Source organism: Miniopterus natalensis, chromosome 2 (genome assembly GCF_054644295.1).
Source record: "Miniopterus natalensis isolate mMinNat1 chromosome 2, mMinNat1.hap1, whole genome shotgun sequence".
Lineage (NCBI taxonomy): Eukaryota > Metazoa > Chordata > Mammalia > Chiroptera > Miniopteridae > Miniopterus > Miniopterus natalensis.
The window spans coordinates 181,942,073-181,955,092 of NC_142082.1; the positions used below are offsets into that span (position 1 = coordinate 181,942,073).

At 41.8% G+C, this 13,020-nt stretch overlaps 1 protein-coding gene across 1 annotated transcript in view; it reads right to left on the bottom strand.

Annotated features, from left to right (window-relative positions):
• MRTFA (myocardin related transcription factor A) overlaps positions 1-13,020 on the bottom strand; it is a 150,537-nt gene that overhangs the window by 23,383 nt on the left and 114,134 nt on the right. The gene's annotated exons all lie outside the window — the stretch shown is intronic.

Sequence of the window (13,020 nt, forward strand, 5' to 3'; positions counted from 1 at the left end):
TAGGAACCCTTGAAAACCAACCAACCAACCACATTAATTTAGGGCATTAAACAGCACTTTCCCATCACCAGCCCCAGATTTATGTAAACATGAAGGCAAGTGAAAGTCTAGGATCCACAAAGCAGTTCTGGAAATAAATCTCAGCAAGGAAGGATAACAATTAACCATCAAAACTTATTTCCTTGTCATTATCATTAAAAAATATTTATTAGGTGCCTGGATCTGAATGTCACTTTATTAGGTGCTGACATAATGAAAATAATAGTTCTCATCCTCAATAAGACACTATGCCAGAAGTTCTCCACCAACTCTGTATTCAGAGAAACTCAAAGGCCATGAACACAGAATAGCTAACAGAGGTCAGGGTGCCATGGTCCAAGGAACCCATCTCTTAGGCAAGCCTGCTGGATCCTTTTCACTGCAGAAGCAACGGGCATACACAGTGCATCGGTGCGGGCGGGGTGTGTGTGTGTATTTAACAATCTAGGTGGAAAACTAAAATATATTCATCCATCTATCCAATGACCACAGTAACTACAGTAAGTCCTCACTTAATAGTGTCAAGAGGTTCTGCAACTTTAAAGCGAAACGATATATCATGAAACCAATTCTACTACAGGCTATTGATGTAAACAAAAATTCCTACATCTCATCAACATTATAATAAAATGATGCTGAAGGAAGCGATGTTATTCGAGGACCCACTGTACTATGCTAGTTAGTGAGAACAAGGATAGGGTCCCATCCCTCAAAGGCAGCTCATGGTCTGCTTAGGAAAAAAAGACAAATAAAAGATGAAAACAGAGGTAGTTTTAAGTGCTACCTAGGACAGAAGAGGCAACATTCAGCCTGAGGGAAGTATGTGAACTATCCAGGTAGATTTTACAGAGAAAATCCAATGAATAGAATAGAATCCCTACAGGCAGACAAGGAAGAGGGTCGGGAGGTCATCTGGGGCAAAGGCAGAGCATGAAGGTGTGACCACGCTCAATTTCAAGGGACTACAAGTAGTCTGACATGGCTGGACCTAGGAGTTCATATGGGGACGATGAGGCTGGAAAGGGAGGCAGGGCCCAGCCCATGAAGAGCTTTATTTAATGTATTACTGCAGGGACTTCTGCGTCTGGGAAGATGTAGCAGACATATCTTTCTCTATTCCTCGCACTAAGTACAACTAGAAACTCTGCACATTGCATATAAAACAAACATAAGCAGGTTCTGAAAGGTGGAGAGAAGGCAGACAGGCTAGGGCCCTTGGGATCCAAAGAGTAACACAGCAGTGAGTTTCCTGTGTTTCCTTTTGCTTCATACATCCCAGACCTGGAGTTGAAAAAGTCAGCAACCTGGAAATGCCAATGAAGGCGGACCAAAAAACCCTCAACAAAACATACTCTCACTGGCCAAAGGACCACGAAAAGGGCAGCCTAGCAAGACAGAAAATTTTTAGACAATAATCGTTCTATTCCAGCCAGACACCAGAAGGAGAAAAAAAGATAGCCTCACCCTCACCAGCAGAGGCCAAATCAGGAGTCCAGCCTTCTCCCTTTGCACGACTGTAATAAGGTACCCCAATACCCTTGCCCATGCAGTGTCAAAGGCGGCCAGAACTGCATGGGTGGGGTGGGGGTGGGGAGTTATTTCTAACTTGATATTTTACGCTAAAAATAAAACGAGCAGAAACACACCTGGTAATTGGCACATATTCCTGTCACCTCCATGGCTGCACTCACATGCTCTCTTTCCCATGTCCCCCTTTTTTTTAAAAAAATATATCTTTATTGATTTCAGAGAGAGGAAAGAAGAGGGGGAGAGATAGAAACATCAATGATGAGAGACTCATTGATCGAGCCCACAACCCGGGCATGTGCCCTGACCAGGAATCAAACCCCGATCGCCTGGATCCTCGGTCGATGCTCAATCACTGAGCCACGCCTGGCCGTGTGCCATGTCCCCTTTTAATTTAGAATTTTTCAAACCCCCAAACACTGAAAGAACAAATAATGAACAGCCCTATAACTGACCTAGATTCACCAGTTCTTTTTTAGCTATATTTGTTTTACCTCACTCTCATTTGCACACAGGAATGCACACATTTTGTTGTTTACAGAATCACTTGAAAGTAAACTGCAGATAACAATCACATTTCTTCCCTAAATTCTTCAGTGCACATTTCCTAAGAAAAGGACATTCTCTTACATAACTAAATACCTGTATCACACCTAAATTAATATTAATTCAGTAATATAATCTCATTTAGTCCAAATGTGAATTTCTTCAATTGCCCACAAAATGTCTTTCATAGCTGTTTGAATTTTCCCCCCTCAATCCAAGATTTAATCAGGAGTCATACACTACATTTAGTGGTTGTCTCCTTAGTCACAACCTAGAACAGTATTCCTACCTTTTCCATTTTTAATGGAACTGAATTAAGTATGTAAGCCGGTTGTCTTGCAGAAAGAATGTCCTATATTTTGAGTCTGTTTCCTCATGAGAAGATTTAGGTTAAACATTTTTGACAAGAGGACTACATAGGTGATGCGTACTTCTTAGTATCAGGAGCACATATGTCATGTTATCCAACCACTGATGGTGCTAAAAGTTTGAAAGGTGACACCAGAGCATCTCACCCTTTGTAATTAATGTTATCTGTGGGGTAATATTTTGAGGACATGTGAAAATCCTGTTCCCTAACCACCATTTACTTAATGGTTTTAGCATCTACTGATGATCCCTGCATGAAATCAATTCTGACAAGAACTGCAAAATAATAAGAACTGCATTTTTACAAGATCACTTAGTAGTGATCAAGAGGCCATTTAGAAAAACAAAGTGGAATGACTGGGTGAATGGTGCCATTAAAACTCCCAGACAGAGGATACAGGAGGAAGCTTGGGACAGGGTGGGAGAAACTGTGTTCAGTTTTGGGCATGAGTTGATTGTGAGACATCCTATTAAGAGATGTGCAAGTAGGGGGAGATGGTGTGTATACACAGGTGTGTGTGTGTGAGAGATCTAGTGATAATGTGATACAATCTGTAGAGACAGAAGACAATTATTTCCAAGGCTGAATCTAAGGAAATCCCAGAATTTAAGCACAGGTGATAGAGTCCAGCATAGAAACCTGAGGTTCACAGAGCAGGAGAGGGCTAGGCAAAGAGGAAGCATCAAGAAAAAGCATGTAGGTAGAAAAAGAGAGATGCTAATAGTGGACGGGCAGACGAAGTAAGCCTTGCAACGTGTCTAGAGGATTACTTATCCTAAGGACATGGCTAGTGGACTCATAGCAACCGAGGTACATGTCCTTGGCCGGAATCAAACCACAGGCCGGAGCTCTAGCCACTGAGCCAAATTGACCAGGGCACTCCCAACTGATTTTAATCTGATCTTCCACATTCTGCTTTCTCCTGTTACTCCTCTGGAAAGAAACGCCGCCTTGTCCATTTCTCTAATACTGGCCGTGGGACGGCAGGGAGGACTTCAGCGAGCACAAGGCCCGCTCCCCACTCCTCTTCCCTTCAGCCATCTCTTGAGGGGCCAGGGCAGCGGGGGGGAGGAGTCACTCTCCAAAGTTAACTGAGTCTTTTGCCACACCCCTGGGCCTAGCTCAGAAGTCTGTCACACGCTCAGGGCAGCTCAGTTACTCTGCCAAACTGACCACTGACATGGTACAAGGCCACAGAGAGGCAGGCGAGGCAGGCTTTTCCCAGCACTGGAGACGGGTTAGGAGTTCTCCATACGCAATCATTTTATATGATGCGGCCTTGACTGCCTTAGAAATTTGCCATCAACTCCTGAATTATGCGGGCAGCGCCAGCCTCTACTCCAGAACTCCTGGGGAGAGGAGAATAGCCACCGTCTACACCATCAGTAAAAATGAAAAGGGGAAAGATACCAGCAGCCCTTGGTCCAGTGTTTCTCCAAGTGTAGTTCAAGAATGTCTCTGGAGTGCTGACTCCTAGGCTTCAAGAATTTTAACCATTAGTAAGCTCTCTGAGGATTCTGGTGCAACTAAAATTTAAGAAGCCATTGTTTCCCTATCCAAAAGGTAGAGGAAAGGTGATACTGCTGATGAGAAAGGAAAGGTCTTTATTTGCCCACTCTCCACCAGCAGGGGCAAAGTGACTAAAGAGTACCTTCCTCAACAGTTTACTCAAAATTTCCACTCTGGCCTGTGTAGGTGCTCATAAATTGGCAAGCAGTTTAATCTCCTGAACCCCTTTCAGGATCAATGTTTTGAGTTACAAAGGGTGTGTTTCTAAGTGTCAAAGGATCAAGGCTTTTTGCCATTCTCCTCACAACCCAGGCAAGGGCCTGATTCAGCAGGGATGGATTCTGCACACTGCTGTTCGAATCTAGGGCGTGACCGTGACAGTCAATGGAAGGCAGCACAGAAATGTAGTCCTTGGTCTTAGTGCACAGCAAGTGAGGAGCACAGAGGTTCACTGGTGTCAGTACAGGAAATAGGGAGGGTCACTTACCTGCTGAGCAACGAAAGCACAGAGGTTGGCTGTCACTGGTGTGTGAGGGTTTAGATTATTATCATTAGCTAGACAATTTTTCTTAGGATTCTGTATCCAAGCAGAGCAGAGCCTCTTAATCTGGGGAGCACTGTACCAGCTTTAGATTATCTATGAATCCCTAGAAACTGTGTGAATTTGGGGTGCTTGCTTAAGCAACTGTCTAGTGAGAGGATGTGTAAGATTTTCCAAGGAGCAACAATGGCACAAAAGAAATCAAGACCCTCTGATTTAACTGAGGGTTATTATGACAGATGTGGAAACATGCATGCCCTTGGTCTTTAAGTGTCACAACCCGCAGACAACAGCAGCAACTTGGAAGCAATTTTATTGGAAGACTTAAAAATGACAGGGTTACTCTCACCCCCACCAACTTTCACCTTACCTCACCAACTAGGGGTCCTGATTTGGCGCTATTTTCAAAGTTGAAATTTTGGTGAAAATACAGCAGGCTACCATCATAAAATTCCTATGTCAATAAGGACCATTAGACCATGATCTTCAGTAATTAGCATGGGGTTTGGAGCCAGAAACCTGGATGGGATCTGCCTGTCTTTTAGTGGTGGTGTGACCCTGGGCAACTCGCATAACCCCTGTGAGTCTCAGTATGGCACAAAATGGCATATTATACAAACTACTCTAATGACTTAGCATTAAATGAAGTGAAAATACTTTGCTAGAAGCTCTGTTAAGCTTGAGACATTGTGATTGCTTTAATTTTTTTTTTCTGTGCCATCCTCCTTCTGAAGGAAACAGTGCACGTGGAGTCAAATGCTGAGAGCTAAGTGGGCTTGACTTCCACTTTTTGTTTTACTGTTTTAGCTATCATACCAGAATACCTAAACAAATACCCTGCAACAGAGACAATTAACCAAAGAGTTGTGTCAACATTTTGACCATGAAAACCAGAAGTAAGTTCATGTGAATCAAAGAAAGAGCTTGGGTAGTGGAGTACAGGGAAGGGACCACATATTCTGAGGCAAGCAAGGATTCAAACAGTAAGAAAACGTGCTTCATACACATCCTGTTTTGGTGCTCACGCTTGCCACCACCCTGTTTTGGCACCAGGGCTGTCACCCCCACCCGAATCAGCAGGAAAGCCAAGTACCAAGATGAATATAAGAAGTGGAGACCCAAGGATGCTAAATCTTTACCTTCCCAGAAGTGCAAGCTGTTCCAGTCTCGCACCCTTGACCCAGTGATGATGAAAGAGACTCCAGACTGGGAGAAAAGGTCAGTGCACAATCTTGTAGAGCATGAATATCAACAGGTACAGTGAATTCCAAAAGGTTAACATATCAGGGGCCAAATATTTTGAACCTGGACTTCCAAGCTTCTCTTCAACATAATGCCAGCCCTGTTTATATCTGGTTTTCGCACCATTGCCCTGTCTAATGCTCCAGATCAATTGTGATCCCAGTATATACACACATAAGCTATCACCTCTTTTTAAGATTTTCTTTTCTTTTAATTCTCACCCAAGGACATGCTGAGAGACAAGGGAAAAGGGGAGAGAGAGAGGGAGGGTGGGGGAGACAGAGTGAGAGGGAGAGAAACATCAATGTGAGAGAGAAACATCAATCAGTTGCCTTCCATACACTCCCCAACTGGAGATCAAACCCACAACCCAGGTACTATATGTGGCCTGACTGGGAACTGAATGGCAATCTTTCAGTGCACAGGATAACGCTCAACCAACTGAGCCACTTTGGCTGGGCTCCCCTCTTTTTGAAGCCCCATAATCAATATGCCTAAATCATCTGTTTAGATACAAGCTCCAAATCAGCTTGCCCTTCTGCAAATAACATCCCACTAAGCTGAAGAATTTTAAATTACCATCAACATCAGATATCTATCAGGGCTCCCCCCTGGGTGTATAATGCTTTAGGATTGACATTGTTTAGGTAAAATTAGTGAGTAGTTTCAACAAATGACTTTATAAACTTTATTTCATTTACTATCTTGAAAAGAAGTCAGCCTTGGATAGCTTAGATATTTCCAAAACTAATTATTAGGTGAAACTGAATACCTACTGTACCTTTCAGATATTAAATTGTATCAAGAACTTGTAACAAGAAGACTATTTTCCACAGCTTGTTCAACAGAGCTCCCTGCTGGATTGATCCTTCTTTTAATTCAACAATGAATATGCTCAGAACGTGAACACATACATAACTCACTCTAGAGTCCTGTTTTAGGATTTATTAGCAACTGGCCAACAAGGAGGTTCTATCCTAGTCACTGACCACTGAGGTAGGAATATACCTACAATAGCAGGAAAAGAGATTTCTATCAGAAATGCCTGGGACAAAACAGAAGATTTCTGAGGCCACGTGCCTAACACAATTTTCTCTCGGCTTCAAATCTAGGGAACAGGTTAGCCACAATCCTAGAACACATTTTACAAACGCCTTTTAAACTTGGGATTCAACTCCAGTTAAACAATCACATTCCTGTGCTCATTTACACAGTCTCAATGAGGTAGGGTTCTTTGCTTCTTTAAAAAAAAGTTATGGTGTACAAACACCTGAAATCAACATAATGCTGTACATCAATAATATCTCAATTAAAACAAAAACAAAAAAGGAAACGAGCTCTTTCATCCAAAGATATCTGTGTATCGAAAAGAGCCAAATGGATGAAACTAATGTGTGTTAGAGTGGGGTTCTGAGAGAAGCATGAGCCTGAGGGCACTGACTGGAGGGGAGCAGTGGGCCAATTACAGACCTTAGGGGACACCTTTTCTGAACTCTAGGGACAGCAGTTCAGAGACTACCACATGGAGCTTCCAGCAACTCCCAGTGGACTGGAGCCAATGGGAAATGACCACAGACCCCACCCAAATTCATAATTTACAGTCTATGTTGAAACATGTATCTCTTCAACATTATAACACTTCACTTAAAAGCAAAACAAATGACATTTCCTTGAAGCCTACAATTTTGTCATCTTAAATCTTTTTACGTTAAAAAAAGGGGGGGGGCAACGTGGCCTCAAACCAGACCATCTTATCTATGTCCCCACTGGAATCACCACCCACTGGTGAACATTTCTGTCTTTTGGCAAGTTGCCCAGAAACAAACAAACAAACCCATTATTTCCAACCCAGCCACTTGTTTGTTTTCAGAGAATTTAAAAAAGAAGCATCCACTACCATAGAGAGGTCAAGCTAATTAAATAACAGTCCTGTTAATACAGGACCAAAAAGGGAACAATCTTAACAGAGAACCATGTTGGTTAGTGGTTCTTTGATTATTAGCAATTTTCAGAAATTGTTTTGAAATCCACTGGTAGGGAGAAAAGTGGATTTAAGGAGGATTTTATTTATTGAACTTAGTTCCTGTTCTCAAACACTGGTTTTGACAGAAATTAGTGATATATATATCTATATATAAATATATAGATATATATATTAAAAGCAGCTTTCAGATTCACAAGATGGCAGATCAAAGCTAATGTTCCTCTCACTGTCTGCCAAGAATAACAGTGCCTGTATTTCAAAAGCATGAACAACTATCATCTCATGTATCTCCAAACGAATTTTGTGGGGCAAGTAAGACAGGTATTATTATCCCCTTTTTATAAAAGTTGCAGTTGAGTTCAAAAGAGTTAACTGAGTTGTCCAAAGTCACCTTGTTCCTAAGTAGCAGAGTAAGGTCTAAAACTCTAATAAAACAGCCATCAACCACATGTACCCATTTAAACTTTAATTAAAATTAAATAAAATAAAAAATCCAGCTCCTCACTCAAGCTAGTCTCATTTCAATTCCTCAACAGCACATGTGCCTAATGTTACAGAATATTTCTATCATCGCTGAAAGTGCTATTGGGCAGGGATGGTCTAGAGGCTAGTTCTTCTGAATTCATGGTAACGTGGGGAATAGATCACATGACATCCCAGGGCTTAATAAAAATGGACTGAAAGTGACAAAGTTAAATCATCTCTTTCTCATTACAAGAAAGTCTGAAACTTCAGGTTGGTTTATCTTCTTAGGAATTACAAAAACAGAAACTAGTTTTTAAATTTTTAAAACTGATTTTAGAGAGGGATGGAGGGGGAGGGAGAGAATGCATTTGATCCATAGTAGTCAGGAAGGAGAGTCCTGAAACTCGGTTTGCATATCTGCTGAAGAATAAATAATAATTCCAAGTTACAAATCATAAAAATACTATTATGAAGAATTTTAGATATAGAAGAAAAGGGATCACAGTAATCAAACCTGACACTTCCAGCCATTAAATAATCTCTCACAGAGAGTAAATTTTTTCTTGGTGTAGAGACTCCTATAGTCAGATGACCAGGAGATTTTCAGCTAACATTTGTTGGGGTCCAGTAAAGTAACAGCTTAAATTGGTTATAAGTGCTGCAACTGGGCCACACTGTCTCTGTGTAGACCACGTAGCTCACACTGACAGCTGAAGCATGACAAAGAGATGAAACTGTAGGACTGAAGGGTTAGGGAGTGAAGATGTGGCAAAATTTATTAAAAATACAGAGCTGGCCGTGGCCACTTTGACTCAGTGGTTAGAGCATCGGCCCACCAACTGAAGGGTCCCAGGTTCGATCCCAGCCAAGGGCACGTACCTTGATTGCAGGCTCAATCTCTGGCCCTGGTCGGGGCATGTGTGGGAAGCAACCAACTGATGTCTCTCTCTCACATCCATGTTTTTTTTCTCTCTCTCTCCCTTCCATTCTCTCTGAAAAGCAATGGAAAAATATCCTCAGGTGAAAATTTAAAAAAATAATAAAAATATAGAGCTGCAGGAACTCATGACATGAAGCCACTCTTTCCAGTTTCAATGTGAGACACAGGGGGCCAACTTAGAGACCCATGAACCAGTCACAAGGAGCTGGCCAATTCGTTCACTTTTTCACTTAGCAACTTGTTTGAGCACCTTTAACGGTGAGGTAGTCTGTGAGGCCTGTGGAATGACACTAACTGGCTGCCCTGAGTTGTGTTGCCCTCACACTCTTTGGACTCTCCCAACCATTTGGAGTTAATGTTACCAATGACACTGGCTGGGTGCACAGAAACACCATTTAAAATGAAAAAAACAAGCTCACTCAAGAAACAGAGCAAGGTCCTTAGAGAATCTTTAAGACAAAAATAATAATTTCTTCATGTGCTTGCCAAGGTACCAAGCTTTTCCTACTACGTGCATTTGGGAAAATAATAAACTGAGGGTTAACTATATAGCATCAGAAACATATTACTTTGTGCTCTTCTCAAGGATTCACAACAGAATAACAAAAGGCGGAGGAGGAAGAGACAAATAAGTGTCTTCTCTCATATCCAGAAAGGTTACAGGAGACGTTTTTTCTCATTTGTCTGGGTCGGAACTTCCATGTTTTCCTTTAAAAGGTTATTCCTCTGCAGCAGCTTTCATTGCCAGAACATTTTTCTTAATTTTCACCTTAACCTTATGATCCTGTGCACCTTTAAATGTCAAAGAGAAAGGCTGTGGGGGATGCCTTGTTTGAGAACAAAGTGTACCACACAAGGCCCATCTCTTCTATGACTCTTCACTCTGAATACAGAAGCATTCCTGATCTTAATCTTTGGACTTAAACACCAGCTTCCTGTCCGTGCCATTTCTCCTCTCCCTCAAGATATGCAGAGCTTCAGACATCATTAAAGAAAGCTTAGGGCCTGGAATATGTAATCCTTTGCTATCTGGCACTCTGTATTTGGTAGGGTTTAAGTGGTGTTAAACGAGACATGTTTATATGATGAGAATGAAGGATTCTGGGAAATGATCCTGTTTAAAAATACATCAGAAACCAACTTCTATACCCCATAGTTTGGATGCCATGAACAGAGTTTATCAAGCAGCAGAGAAAAGTGCGTCGGAATTGAGAGATTCTTAAATCCCCTGAACTTTACGTAAAGGCCATACCCTAACTTTGAACAACATGCAGAAATATGACCAACCCAAAGGTGAGAGCACCACTGGAGAGACATTGTGTCCTACAGATGTGATGTCAGAACTGAGAGCCAGTCCTACATGGGAACTGTGCATGAGTATTCTAGGAAATGAGGTGGGCAGGCTTTTCTTCCCAGAGCCAGAAAAAAAATCTGGGATGAGAGGAATTTGATAAACAATATAAACACATAAATGATAGGCAGAATATAGCCATGACTACACTGCTCCTTTCCCCCAGCTTGAGGGCCCAATCTAGTTCCTAAGTTGTCAAACAAATGTAAATATAAAGGCAATTTTCAGAAACTCCTCAGGCCAGCAAGATGGGAATGGAAGCAGGCATTGCAAACCAAATGTTACTTTTTCAGGTCTCAAAATCTCCAATAATCAACAACAACTTGCTGGTCACTTACACTTTGCCCTCAGCACTGCTCATATTTTCTTTGAAAGACTGGTGGAAGATGGCAGGTGGTGATGTCTGGGAGGCAGAGGATGTTGGAGATTACAATAGGAATTAAGGTAGCAGGTGCAGGGTTGTGGTGAGAAAGCAAGGTTACTCATAGTGTGGGGGGCTGGCAAAAAGTAAGCCGCATCTTTGGGAACTCAGGACCCTATATGTGTATCACCAGGTATGTGGATGAGCAGGGAATTTCATACCTGAAGCTATTCCCAGGCCTCAACATTCTCATAATCTTAATAGCTTGCTACCTATTTCCCTCACTAGAAAAGCTGAAAACCAAGACTGTGCCCACAGCTGAAGGTGATTCTTGCTATGAGGGAAGATGCAATATTCTCACAGAAGCAGGTCGTTTCTTTTCTATAGGAAGGACAACTGGTCTCACTTCACAAATACAGAGAATAAACCAAAGTATACAATTAGATATTCAGAACATTTTAGAACCTAGGCTCCTGACAAAACAGGAGTATTGTTTCAAATTCCATGTGCAGAAATCCAACATGTTTGCAACTGAGTGGTACCTGTTTCTGTCTGTCATACACACATACACACGCACACTTTACAACTGGCTGTCTTCATTCATTCATTCATTCATTCATTCATTCATTCATTCATTCATTCATTCAGTGCCAGGCATTGAAGACAAAAATATACATAAGACTTTCTCAAGGAGGTTACGGTCTAGTTGGAGAGACAAACACATAAGCAGATAACTGCAAAAACTGAAGCATGATTTGTCTTAACATGGAACGCTATGCAAGTAGACTGCATTCAATAAATCCTATTAAAACAGTGATCTCCAGTAGCCCCGGTATCAAATGAAAGAAAGGGAAAAGAGCGCAGGGCACTTCTGCACGGATTTTAGATTCTGAGAAGTAGCAGTATGCTCTCAGAACTAGTACTGTAATTACATTCAACATGTCATTGCTCACCACTGAACTGCTCTTTATTTTGTGCATGGGTAAATTTTAGCTACCCAAATAAACTGTTAAATGTCTTGACGGCAGGTACCATGACATATTTCTTTAATCTCTATACCATTTAGGACAGGCACAAAGTAGCTGCAAAACACGATTTCCTTGGTGAAAGGGACAAGAAGATGAGACTCTTGGTAACTTGTTCCTCTACAAAGCAGATCTGGAGTGTTCTATAAAGCACAACATTGCCCTACCTCATCACATTACTGATCCACTGCACATGCCATCTGCTCTATCTGGGGGTAGGGAATCCCTCACTGGAGGGCCAGAAAAGAAGAAAGCATAATGTGGGTAAATGGCTTGGTAGTTAATTGCAGTAAACAAAAAGATGAATTTGAGACTTAAGTCACTTGGCTGAAGCTTAGGATAGAAATAGAACTCAGACTCCTTATTCCTGTCGCACAATTCTAGCTCTAAAAAATGGACCTGCCATTACAATCACATAAATTAAATCCCACCCTCACTTGCTTAAGTACAATGGCTCCCCATTGTACTTAAAATCCACCTCATGTGTGTGGCTGGTAAGGCCCTCATTCTGGTCTTGCTCACCTTACCAATCTTAACTGGCCCTGCTTTCCTCTCACTTACCAGGCCCCACCCACAATGGCTTCCTTGAGGTTTTCAACATGCCAAGCTCTTTCCTGCACTAGGCCTTTACACTTGCTTTTCCTGCTCCATGGGCCCTATTCCTACTTCTGAATGGCTAACTCCATCTCATCCTTCAGATCTCAGCTCAAATACTTCCTATTCAGGAAGGCCTTTCTTGACCATCTTATCCAAAGTGACTCTACCTCATTCCTTTTACTTACTAACACACCAACCAGTTAATTTATTTCATAGCACTTACCATACTCTGAAATTATCTTATTAATTTGTCTCTGTTAATGATGAGTCTTCTTCTAAATATAAAATTCCTGAGAGCAGGAACTGGATTTATCTTGCTTTATCAGTAGGCATACGCCAGGTACTCAAAAATTTGAATGAATAAATGAATGAATGAATGAGAATTAGGAAAATACAGCGGCAGTAAGTCAGCAGGCATTGAGTTAATGTGAAAAATATCAGTTTTGCCCGGCCGGGCGTGGCTCAGAGGTTGAGCATCGACCTAGGATCCAGGCGATTGGGGTTTGATTCCTGGTCAGGGCAC